General features: G+C 39.7%; 1 non-coding gene across 1 annotated transcript; it reads right to left on the bottom strand.

The window, feature by feature from the left end:
- Window positions 1–5,710: 5,710 nt before the first annotated feature.
- Trnam-cau (transfer RNA methionine (anticodon CAU)) lies at window positions 5,711–5,783 on the bottom strand. The gene has a single exon. It is a non-coding gene; the product is annotated as a tRNA-Met (tRNA).
- Window positions 5,784–12,529: the final 6,746 nt, after the last annotated feature.

Raw genomic sequence — 12,529 nt, 5'->3', positions numbered from 1 at the left:
TGGTCATTCATTTATCCTGTAAGTGTAACGAACACGTTCCAGTTGTTTTCATGGGGTTACTTTTCCAGCTAGGCTAGCCTAATTTTGGGGGGTCCTTTTTGTGGCCCTCTTGGCCACACCCACCACCTATGACCAGCCAGACGTGCATTTCCATACTCAGGGGCATATGTACTAAATTGCTATACACATAAAAATTGGTAACCTTTTCAGCTAGGCTGACCCCCGCTGGCTCCCGGACTATAAGCTTTCTCTCCTCCCGGTGTCTGCTTCGCTAAGTCCTCAATCTCCCCGTCGCACTTGCTGTCTTGCGTGATCATTGACACCGCGGGATATTCCCTGTTCCCATGTCGGCGAACACGGAGGTAAGTACTGAGCAGGACCTTCCGAAAGTCAGAGAGTCTTGTCCAGTAGATGATGGGGTTGACGATGGCGTTGACGTTAACTAGCCACCATCCGACGAGGTAGAGGTTGTAGAACCATGGGACGGTACGATAGATGCCATAATGTGTGTCATACGTGCTGTTGAAGGCGGGCTTTATCCAGAGACACAACATGCAGAAACACATAATGACCCAGCAGGCAAAGTTTGAGCAGACGATGAGCGCGAAAGTGCACAGTATCTGCTTGTTCTGCCTGACGCGATGAGCGTAGGCGCCTTTGTTGAGTTTGACATCGCGCGTAGACGCCGCTATTGTGACGTAAACGATTCCGTAGACGAGTGCACTGATTCCAATCGCCGTCAATAGCATTATGGGAGAGATGAAGTTGAAGAAAAGGCTGGCGTGAAGATAGTATGTTCCCATGAACATGGATGAAACGGTGAACCAGATGACCACGCATACGACCACGCAACGAGGCGCCGTGACCAGTTTTCGGCTGTTAAATGGGTCGATGCGGATAATGATCAGTCGATGAATGGCCACGGTGAGTGTGCTGAGGATCCCTGTCATCATAGCAGCTCCGAGCACCCTTGTCAAGTAAGGTGTCTGAAAGACAGAGAGACATTATCATCAGCATCGGTATCTTTCGAAGTCATAATTAACGTTGTCAGATCAATTCTATCAGGGAGGTCACCTCCTTGATTCAAATCACTGTTTGGTAATTGAAAGTCGAAGCAGACGTGTTGTCCCATGCATGTTTTACTGTATCTTTTTTTAAGCTCTTGACTTACAGCAGAGTAAAACCGTTAAAAGTCAATGTCGGGTGTCTTTATCCATCATTCAATACACTGTTGAAACGTCTCTAAACCAACGTCACATGTGATCAATGTTATAGGTAGAAGACAACTCGTTCATACTAAAAACAAAAAACAAAAAACCAAAAAAAAAAAAAAAACAATACAAAAGCAAAACAAAAACAAAACCACAAACAAACAAATTAAACAAGGACGAAAACGAAATGTTCAGATGAAATCCACTTTTGCCACTCGGCAACACACACAGAATCTGCTCCTTGAAATGTGACAAGTGTAATGATTTATCATTCATACGCTTCCACTCGAAAGCAATAATGCCTTCTTGAATGGCCATGCCTCTGTGGTAAGGAACATACTCGATGGAGATCCACAAGAAAGCCTGTATAGGTCCACCTGTATTTATTTGATACATACACGATTTCAGGAAACCTGTTGACATAATGTCTTGGTGATGACATTAGGCCCAAGTCATTGTTAAACTGAGGTGGAAATTGTTGCAATCTTGCTATGGTTGTGTTATTGATTAGGTGGGAGATGCAAATGATATAAAGTTGAACTTGAACTTGAACCTAAGTTGCATTATCATTTACTATTACTATTATACTTGCATATTTACAGAAAAGTGTGATACCTCATTTTACGAGCTATACTACCTATAAAAAATATTGATGACCATTTTCTTTTAATGACCAACTCAATATGCGTGAATGATATCAAGCAAATCATTTGCGGGTACTTGATACAATAACTTGCTCTAGTTATTTGAAAACATATCAGCAACTTTGTTTGAATTTATTTTCAAAGAAAAAAAATCATTAATCATTATAATGAGAATAAACACCCAGTATAGGTTGATTGTACGAATTGCCCGACTTTGTACCTCGATAATTTTCTCTATTTGTGATTTTGCACAATTTCCCCATACAAGTTTAGCATAATTCAGATACGGCAAAATGAGCCTGGAACACAAACGTTTTAAAATGTAATTAGCAAAGAAGTGTTTGAGTTTGTTTAAATATCCAGTATTTCTTGAAAGTAACGTACATAAATAATCGAAGAGCAATTTCGACGGATGGCCGATAAAAGATCCTAAGAACTTTGATGGTTCCGCTTGTAGATGATATTTATCATTTAGTTATCTAACATCGGGCAGGTGCATGACAGAATAGCCAATTAAACAAACATAAAAACAACGACAATACATACTATATTAAGAGAAATTTGATGTTTGATTGAGTCCATATTTGAACTGACGTTAGTTCCATTTTCACCATATCTCATAGAAGGTCCATATAAAGATATATCATACTAACGGTCATCGGAATGCATATTTAAAGAGACAGAATATTAATCTTGATGAATTTTCGAAATCATTATAAAATAAAAAAGATGGATGAAAAACGGTGACAAAGAGAGAACATCGAGGAACCAAGCAAGATAATTTTAAAGGGGATGGCTAGTAACTGATCAGTGGGAATCAGTGGGAATGCTGGGGATGATTGTTCCGGGTGCTGTTCGTTATTCCGAAGGTTCGATATTCCGAAGGTTCTTATTCCGAAGGTCCGTTAATCCGAAAAACGCAAATTCCCTATACCCAGAGGTTCGTTATAATCCGAAAATGAAAAAGGGTTCGTTAATCCGAACATTTGTGACGTTATTCCGAAGATTTGTTCATCGAAAATGAAATTCGGAAAAACGAACCTTCGGAATAAGGAATCTTCGGAATAAGGAATCTTCGGAATAAGGAATCTTCGGAATAAGGAATCTTCGGAATAAGGAATCTTCGGAATAAGGAATCTTCGGAATAAGGAATCTTCGGACTGAAGAGCCTTCGGAATAACGAGCTGTAACCGATTGTTCCAATCCTTGTGGGATTCATTTAAGAGTACATTCATATCTAGTGTTGTGTGAAAATTATTTGCTTCAGAATGGTGTCATATTCAAGTAATGTGCAGTTTAATGTTTCCAGGTTAGCATGCCTGTACAGTGACGGGGCGATTAAATTGCACATTACTTGAATATGAGACCATTCTGAAACAAATAATGTTCACACAACAACATAGATATAATGTACTCATAAATGAATCCCACAAGGATTGGAACAATCATCCATCAGCATTCCCACTGATCAGTTACTAGCCATCCCCTTTAACTATCACTAAAGTCACTGATACTGACAAACTGCATGTTAACTGTTGACTAAAAGGAATATTCACCAGTCCATCACAGCATTTGAGCTGTTTTCGTCAATGAAAATGAGCAAAGCAAGGTTTAAGAGTTTTTTTTTTTTTTCAAATTGAGACCCTCATGAAATATCACATTCAGTTAAAAATCATTGGGTACAAAAACGTGAACAAACATGAACAAAACGCGTCAGTCTTATTTAAAGAATTTTGGATTCAAACACAGCATCTCGAGACTTCGTTAGTCCGGATCTATAAGTAAGTCTACACATTATCAATCTCCTGCCGTGTATACTCTTGGTATCATTTTTGTTTTCATAAAAATCAAACTGTCACCTAAAATAGTTTTTCTTTGCAAGCACAGCAAAGAAAATTTCATAAAAAAGACAGCTAAGAAATTACAAAGATTCTTGCAAATTAATTTTATGCAAATGAGTGTGCTGATTATGTCATTCCATCACAATTTTAATTTGACTGCTTTCAAAACAACTTATTGAAATTCAATTCCTTTGCTACAAAAGTGTAGAACTGATGTGTTATTCACGGATAAAAAAAAAAATTAACCACACTTTTATTGTTGTGATTGTAACATTTAACTCTTTCTTTTCAGACAACTTTATCCGACCCGAAATAATCCTTTGATAACTACATGTATCAGAAGGGAAAAAAATATTATATGCAGGGTGACTCACATAGATATCGGCCCAAATTTCCATCCATCTTTGTACGGCTACCACGAGGGACGAGGTGAAATCGGCGAGCGCTATGTTGAAGGTGAATATATTGGAGGTCTTCCGCAACGTTTTCGAGCACAGCACTGCCGCCATCGTGACTCCGTTGAGGACGATCGCAAGAACGCTGAACAGAAACAGCAACGCTACGAAGAGATCTGGATTCATGTAGGCAAACATGATGATGACGACGATGATGTCGGCGAAAATTTCGATCAGCAACGAAAAAGACAGAGAGAGAGATTAAAAATAAGAGAGAGACTATTGACTTTGATACGCAAGTTATAAAAGTTTCAGTTTCGTTTCAGTACCAGTCGTATAAGTTTTCGACGATGAGAGTGAAAATGCATGTGTTTGTTCTCGCTGGGTGAAAGAGTCAGAACAGACTCGTGCTTCTTCGTCGGTCAGTTTTTATAAGGAAAGCACAAAAAATGCACATCATTCAAAGGATTTTGGTTTTAAAAAGTTCTTTTCATACTGTCGATAGTGACATCATCAAGTCTTAGTTGCTTTGATGATTTGAGATCTTCATGGTGCCAATAGATTTTGAACAAAACATATTGAACCACGAAAATCCTGGCGCACGATCATGACGATTCAAAGCTGAAACCTAATAGCCCATACGTACTGGCATCCGATGAACCGTGTGATGTTTTTGTTTACGATTTGTTCATGCACCAGTACAGGTAGGCCTTCCATCTTCTCTGTTTCTAAAAACACATCATAGCAGCGATTTTCGTTTCTTCATGATTGGTCCATTGCAAGCATGACGAAACAATCGCTCTATGATCATTTATGATTGTGTTCGGTGCGGGTCCCTCCACCATAGCCAATAGCATATCCAATAACACTATTTTGTAATTTTATTTTTTTCTATTTATGGCAATGACCTCTATACCACAAATAGTGGTGTTTTAGATGCAAGAAAACGCCATTTTCACACACAGATTTTCAAAAATTCTCCCTACTGTGGGAGGGTGGGACACCCCCCTCCCACACCCACCCCCCTCGCTCGTTCCGCTCGCTCGGGCTCGGTCGCTACGCTCCCTCGCATACCGCCCCAACCCCCCCCCCCCCTTTATAAAAAGCTAGATCCGCCCCTGAACAAAATCAGTCTGCTGTTGCTCATTAAAAAAATAAATTTTAAAAATACCATGTGCATGTCTGCTTATGATAAAAAGAGCTGAATCGATCCTACCTTGAGGCATCCGTCATAATATCTGCAGAAATCTCATCCAAATTCAATAAAAAGATCAGATAGTGTATCTTCAAAAATCCTGATGACGGACTCCTTGGTCAAAAATTGGACTGACCATGATGGGATTTTGACGCACCCCTCGGTCAAAAATTTGACGGACAAACCTGGGAAAATGACGCACACCTGGGTCACAAATTTGACTGACCAAATAGGAAATGACGCACCCATGTCCGGGGGTAGCAGGGTGCGTCATTACATTGACAAGTGCGTAATGAACGACGTGACTAACAGCAGTTTGTTTTCTGTATTAAAATAAAGGGTAATAAATGTGTTGTCGAAAATTCTACTTTACGAGTAACTAATTCAAAAAAAAAAAAAAAAAAAAAAAAAGGTTGTAGCCGCCTGCCCCGTGTGAGGATCGAACTCACGACCTTCAGATTATGAGACTGACGCGCTGCCTACTGCGCTAACGAGGCCGCTGAGTGGGAGAGACAACAAATACTATTTAAACGTTCGTAGAAATAAATTAATATACGCACGCGCAGTTTTGTCAAAGTACACGCTATCCATATCACTCCAGCACTAACATGATTTTCAGTATGTGGGACTGTTGAGAGTCTTTGCGAATTAAATGCCACGCCGGCTTTCATATCTCCTCGTCAAGGCGTTCGGCAGATTTTTCAGCCCACCTGAGAGACCTTGTAATAAGGAAAATTGCTTGGTAAGCTAAAAGGTACCACTTTCAGTCTAAATAAAAGGGTATGGGCGTAGGTAGAGGAGCCTTTTTATGAATGATTTAGATCTATGTGGTTTGCTCTTATTGCCTCCACTCCCAGTGTGCAGTGTGCAGTCCGAACGCGACGCGAAGCGTGTTCATCGGGCTGGTGGCGGCGTCTGCGAATGTACTTGTAAGGTCACTTGGTTATTACAACTGTTAGTAATGTTTCGTACGTGGTTACTTGTTACTTGTTGAAATAATCCCAAAACTGCAGCTCCGTTGAAGCTATACCGGGATGAACAATCCCTGCCGTGTGTCAACAAGGGTGCAGAGGTGCCATAATCATAACCCACATAGGCCTAGGTTAGGTCTATTTACAATTTTAAAAGTGGTTGAACCCGTGCAAGTAAAAATAAGGTTGGCTCCTTAAGGACACTGGAACCAGAAGAAGGCTGCATCATGATGATATGTTGGAGTGTAACTATACACAGCCCAGTCGCTGTACATGGTACGTCGCGACAGGGCTGTACGCGCGCGACCACCAACCACTAGGAGAGCGACGTAATCGTATTACGATAGCTTTGAATTTTGATACTTAACATCATTTTTGTCACCTCAAACTCAACGAGTATACTTTTCAATATTTACTCTACATCTGATGCTATCAGTATTCAAATGTACCGTACGCAATGAAACTTACCGAAATTGATCATCATATCCAGCATGTCCACACGGCTGCACGGTACACAATCTTTCACGCCAGGCCTAACTATACACAGCCCAGTCGCTGTACATGGTACGTCGTGACGTACCGACGGTCAGGAATTGCGCCAGAAAGTGTCATTTATTTGTTCCACGGACTTATCGCAAGTGGTCTCCATGGACCCAGTGTGGCGAACTATTCTTCTGTAATAGAAACATGCATTTAACGTGAGTAAAGTATTCTGTTTAAAGGAGAAAAGTATACATTTTCCTAAGTTTTGTAGTTGTGTTGAGGTTCCTCACTTTGAGGCTGCATGCCGCGCTCGTCAGACGCTGTTTTCGCATAGCGTAACAGCGTCTGGTCGGGCTAGTTGGAGTGCAGCCTCTCTGAATTCTGTTGGGTTGGTGAGTTGAACAGCTGCGCCTGGCAAACTGTTCCACAGTCTTGTTGCTCTTGGAAATAGTGAAAACTTGTAGGGGTCAATGGTTGCTGTGGGTACTGTGTACTTGAGTTGGTGGTCATGTCTTCCAATATAAGTTGCAGGTGTGATGACTTGTGGGTGTGGGATGCAAACCAGTTGATAATGAATTTTATGGAATAGGACACACTGTGCTAGAAGTCGACGGTTATGAAGGGTGTGCCAGCCTAGGGCAGAAACTAGGGCTGAGGAAGATGTTCTTCTTCTATCCTAGTCCCCATGCACGAAACGGGCCGCTGCTTTCTGGACTAGTTCAAGTGCATTTATCAGTTTAAATGGCTGTAAGTTGTAACAGTGTGTGGATTCCATGCTTCAGCTGCGTATTCCAGTTGGTTATTACAACTGTTAGTGTTTCGTACGTGGTTACCTGTTACTTGTTGAAATAATCCCAAAACTACAGCTCCGTTGAAGCTATACCGGGATGAACAATCCCTGCCGTGTGTCAACAAGGGTGCAGAGGTGCCATAATCATAACCCACATATTTACAATAAAAGTGGTTGAACCCGTGCAAGTAAAAATAAGGGTATTGGACATAAAAATTCAACTAGAAAATGTGAATTATTTTCAATTTGAATACCTACAGGTGAAGTTCACTTATTGATAACTCATACCGTTTATACCATGTAAAATTTCGTTCTGTCCAAATTCATGATTTTTCTTGATTCGGTCAATCGAAATATCGTAGTAATTGTATGGTGTGGTCTCGGGGCTACATGTAAGTATGCTGACACTGCTGTGTCCATGGTGTCAGTGACACTGACAGTCAATTTTGAGTCGGTGACACCATGGTAGCTTAGATTTGATTAATGTCAATCACTCGAACATTGTTGTATGTTTATAGACACTAGCGTCTAACGTTAGATCTACACTTTGTACACCACTCTCTAAAGAAACTACATTAGTCATTGTACTACTAGAGCCTTAGTGTAGTAGTAGTCTAGGGCCATCATAGGGGATCTACTCATTGTACATTGACCACCTAAAATTACTTTTATATCGACCACCCTCATTAGCTCACTCAATGGCTTTCTCGCATATTTATAATTTAACTAAAAAAGTATGCGTGGGATGGGGCGCAATATGTTGGAACATTCGAACATGAATACAATTTCAAATCAAGAGAAATTTGGAGGACGCCCACCATTGCCCACAGGTATTAAAGTAACCTGAGGAAATGATAAACTATACACGGCCCAGTCACTAGTCCTTGCTAGCCTAGTGTAGTGACATAGTGTATGCTTCTCACAGCGCGCGTCTGGTCGGGCTAAGGACACGGGAGTGAAAAGAATCGAAGAAAATTGTCATTAGTATGGTAGCTCTACTTTACACATCGACCACCCTTTTTGAATCCGACCGCATAGTTTTTGGCACACAGAACGCTTAGTACACACTGCACTGCACTGCACTGCACGTGCGCAGAGCACGTCATAAAAATGTATTGGCTTTGACTGTCGATGAGGATGTGTGGGAAAACAAAAATTCACTGTTCGTTATGGTTTTGTAAATCGAGGACAAAATTTTTGAATTAATATTTTAACCGAATCCTAATGTAATGTCAATGCATTTTCTAAAAAGCTTCGTACAACATGGTGTTCAATATACACTGTAACTCGGTTTGTGTGCTTTGTCAATACAAAAACAGCGGTCAATTAAAAAAAGCAGCGGCACCGCGAGGAGCTGAAAAGAGGGCACTCGAGTTCGACGGCGATAATTTTGCACTGAAACTTCGAATTGAAAAGGGGACAACATCATTTGATAGTGCTGGATTTTCTCAATCACATAGGTCAAATTTTAAGGTGAATTTCAGTCTTAAATATTCTTATCAGGCAGATAAAAATTAGGTGGTCGATGAATAGTAGGACCAACGATACTGACTACAGTTGAACCCCATTATAACGAGTTCGGTTATAACGAGGAACCGCTTATAACGAGGTGATCGCGTCGGTCCCATTTTCCTTTGCGTGTAAACCTATGGCAGAACGAATCGGTTATAACGAGTTCGGCTATAACGAGATTCCGGTTATAACGAGGACAATTTCGGTGCATCATGATAAAGAAAAACATAAGCAATTTGATCGGATATAACGAGGTTCCATTTCTTGACTAAATTGCCGCTTTCAAACACGCGACAAACGAAACACTGAAAACCGAATTCACGCTATCCACGTCTTTTTCCGTTTTGCAGAGAACCGTTCCTTCCATGTTTTCTTCTAAATCACGCAATAAGACACAGGGATGCCTTCCGATGTTCCTACTAAATCATTAAACATAATCATTCGATTTTCTTTTCCGCGAGATACACGTGCGTGATATTAGGGCAGACCACACCGCAACGAGGAGAAAAAAAGAAAAAAAGATAACGCATTCAAAAACTTTTCATGTAGCGACACTTGTGGCCAAAAATGGACAATTCGAATGCGTGTGCAACTCATTATTATATCCTTTTCATTTTTGGTTCCGACTTCCAGTTCTTTTGCTGCTTAGCAAATATGAGTGTGGATGATTTAAAGCCGAAATAATTAATGAAATCATCGCGATCCCGTCGGGTAACAGTAGCGTAAAAATAGTTGAATAACGCATGTTAACCTCCTTAATCGGTGTTCAGAAAAAGAAACAAACGCATTTATTAATTTGAATAGATCTGGATTTGTTCATTATCATTTAACAAATGATAATTTAAATATGAGTGTGTATGATTAAAGCCGAAATAATTAATGAAAGCATCGCGATCTCGTCGGGTGACAGTAGCGTAAAAATAGTTGAATAACGCCTGTTAACCTACTTAATCGGTGTTCAGAAAAAGAAACAAGAGCATTTATTAATTTGAATAGATCTGGATTTGTTCATTATCATTTAACAAATGATAATTTAAATATGAGTGTGTATGATTAAAGCCGAAATGATTAATGAAATCATCGCGATCTCGCCGTGCGACAGTAGCGTAAAAATAGTTGAATAACGCATGTTAACCTACTTAATCGGTGTTCCGAAAAAGAAACAAACGCATTTAACAGTTCAAGGATGTACAAAACGCGAAGAGATTTTCGAAAGAAAATGAAGAACGCATTTTTAATCCCGTCGGACGCAACGATCATATATTGTATAAAATTACAGCCGAAATGATTCATGAAATTATCGAATTCCCGCTGGGCTCCAACAGCGTAACATACCTCTCAAGTTAACGGTAAACAACGCGTGTATGTTACTCTGAAATTATCGCGATCTCGCCAGGTGACAGTAGCGTAAAAAATAGTTGAATAACGCATGTTAACCTAAATCAGAAAAAAAAACAAACGTATTTATTAGTTTCAATAGATTTGGGTTTGTTCATTATCACAATTTTAACACTGCATTTCACAATGAAGATTTTTCTTTCTTTCAGAATGGTCTATGAGGTACAGATTTGCGTAAAAAAGGATCACAACGTAACCTTCCACATTCAATCCTGTCGCATATTTTTCAAGAACGGATGTACAAAACGCGAAGAGATTTTCGGAAGAAAATAAAGGACGCATTTTTAATCCCTTCGAGCGCAACGATCATAATTACAAGATTACAGCCGAAATGATTCATGAAATCATCGCATTCCCGCTGGGCACCAACAGCGTAAAAATACCTCGCAAGTTATGGTAAACAACGCCTGTATTTTACTCTATTTGCGCTGGTGTTAGGAAAAATTAACAAACAAGAATTACAATAAAGAATTATCTCATTTCAACCCCTACTTTTTCGTCTAATTCACAAATAATTTCCCTTTATTATCTCAATAATAATGATCCATAATTGTGTAATAACAACGCAAAGGATGTTCTTAAGTTTCTTTCATTGATGGGTATATTCCGATGTCGCGCTTATGTTTTTCTTTGTTTTTGATGCGTACGGTTATATCGAGGTACCGGTTATAACGAGGTAATATCGCCGGTCCCACGGACCTCGTTATAACGGGGTTTCACTGTACTGGTATTACACATAGGCCCTAACACTTATTTTGCCATTCACTGGATTTACGTGCTTTTCAATGGAGAATGGGTGGTCAGTTGAAATGATATAAGCTTGTGCTGGTCCACAGTAAAGGATGTCACTTGCATTTATTGCCGAAAATTCCGCACGTACGGAATGCATCAACAATCAGTGCCCATGATATGAATCTGCAGTATTTTCTGCCTTGAGTGGAATGAAATTAAGGTGAATCAGAGAGATACATGTATTTTCTAAGATACAAGGTTTTTAATCAAAAAGTAGTCAATGAGTAGTACATGTTACAATTGTGTAGGTCCAACTACTATTTGTAGCTCACTGCTAACATTTAAAAGATCTGTATGTGTCTAAAGTCTGCACAATGGTTTTCTTGCATCAAAATCAAAGTTAATTTACAGGACAGGGCGCAATGCACTTGAACATTCGAAGATGAATACAAATCAATCTCGAGAAACGGGATCTACAGCGCGCAGGTTTAACCTGAGGAAATAGGGAATAAAAAGAATTCAACAAAATCCTCATAGTGATCGGGAATACATGTACACTGTAATTGTAAGTATTTTTAACACGTCTTTGCTTGCTAGATTTACATGTGTATGTGCTTTATCAATGGGAGAATGGCTGGTCAGTTAAAATGATGAGCTTCCACAGGTGTACAGTAAAAAATATCACTTGTAGTTGTCGCTGAGAATTCTGCCTTGAGTGAAATGAATTTAAGGTGAAACTGAGGGAAATTTTCTAAGATAGAAGGTATATGTTCAAAAAGTGGTCAGTGAGTAGTACTCCCTAGGCCCAACTATATAGTCTTAATATTATCATTAAAATGTACTGTACTGTGTCGATCAGTGTTAGTTTTTTAGGCTTACAAATCATTCAAACAATGCCCCGTTTTTCAGTGCCAGTGCAGTAGGTATCTCTCTACTGTATCTCGGTGCAAAGTCTTGGGAGTTTTGATGATTTTACTTAGAAAGTTCTGCCTGTTCAAGCAAGAGAAGGTGTATTGTACATATGTGTACTTGACCGAAAGATTGGCCTGCTTCTTGTCATCGGGGATATGTTTCGGAGACACTTCATCTGGCTTCACGGAATCCCCTATGGAGGAGAGGGCCATAAGTCAGGCATAAATGTCAAAAAATGATAACAAACTCCCCCACACAGACAGATTTTTCTGTCTACACGTGTACATGCATTTGGTTTCCGATTTCTACATGGTAGTACAATACTTAAAAAACTTTCAATACAATCAAGGAGTTATAACTCCTTGATACAATGTACAATGTATACACAGCCCTGTTGCTGTACAGAAGTCGTGCAGGGTGTGGTCAGGCTATCAAAAAGATGTGG

This window comes from Diadema setosum, chromosome 20 (genome assembly GCF_964275005.1).
Source record: "Diadema setosum chromosome 20, eeDiaSeto1, whole genome shotgun sequence".
Lineage (NCBI taxonomy): Eukaryota > Metazoa > Echinodermata > Echinoidea > Diadematoida > Diadematidae > Diadema > Diadema setosum.
Note: the sequence above shows the minus strand (reverse complement) of the source record. Positions and strands in the feature narration are given on the sequence as shown.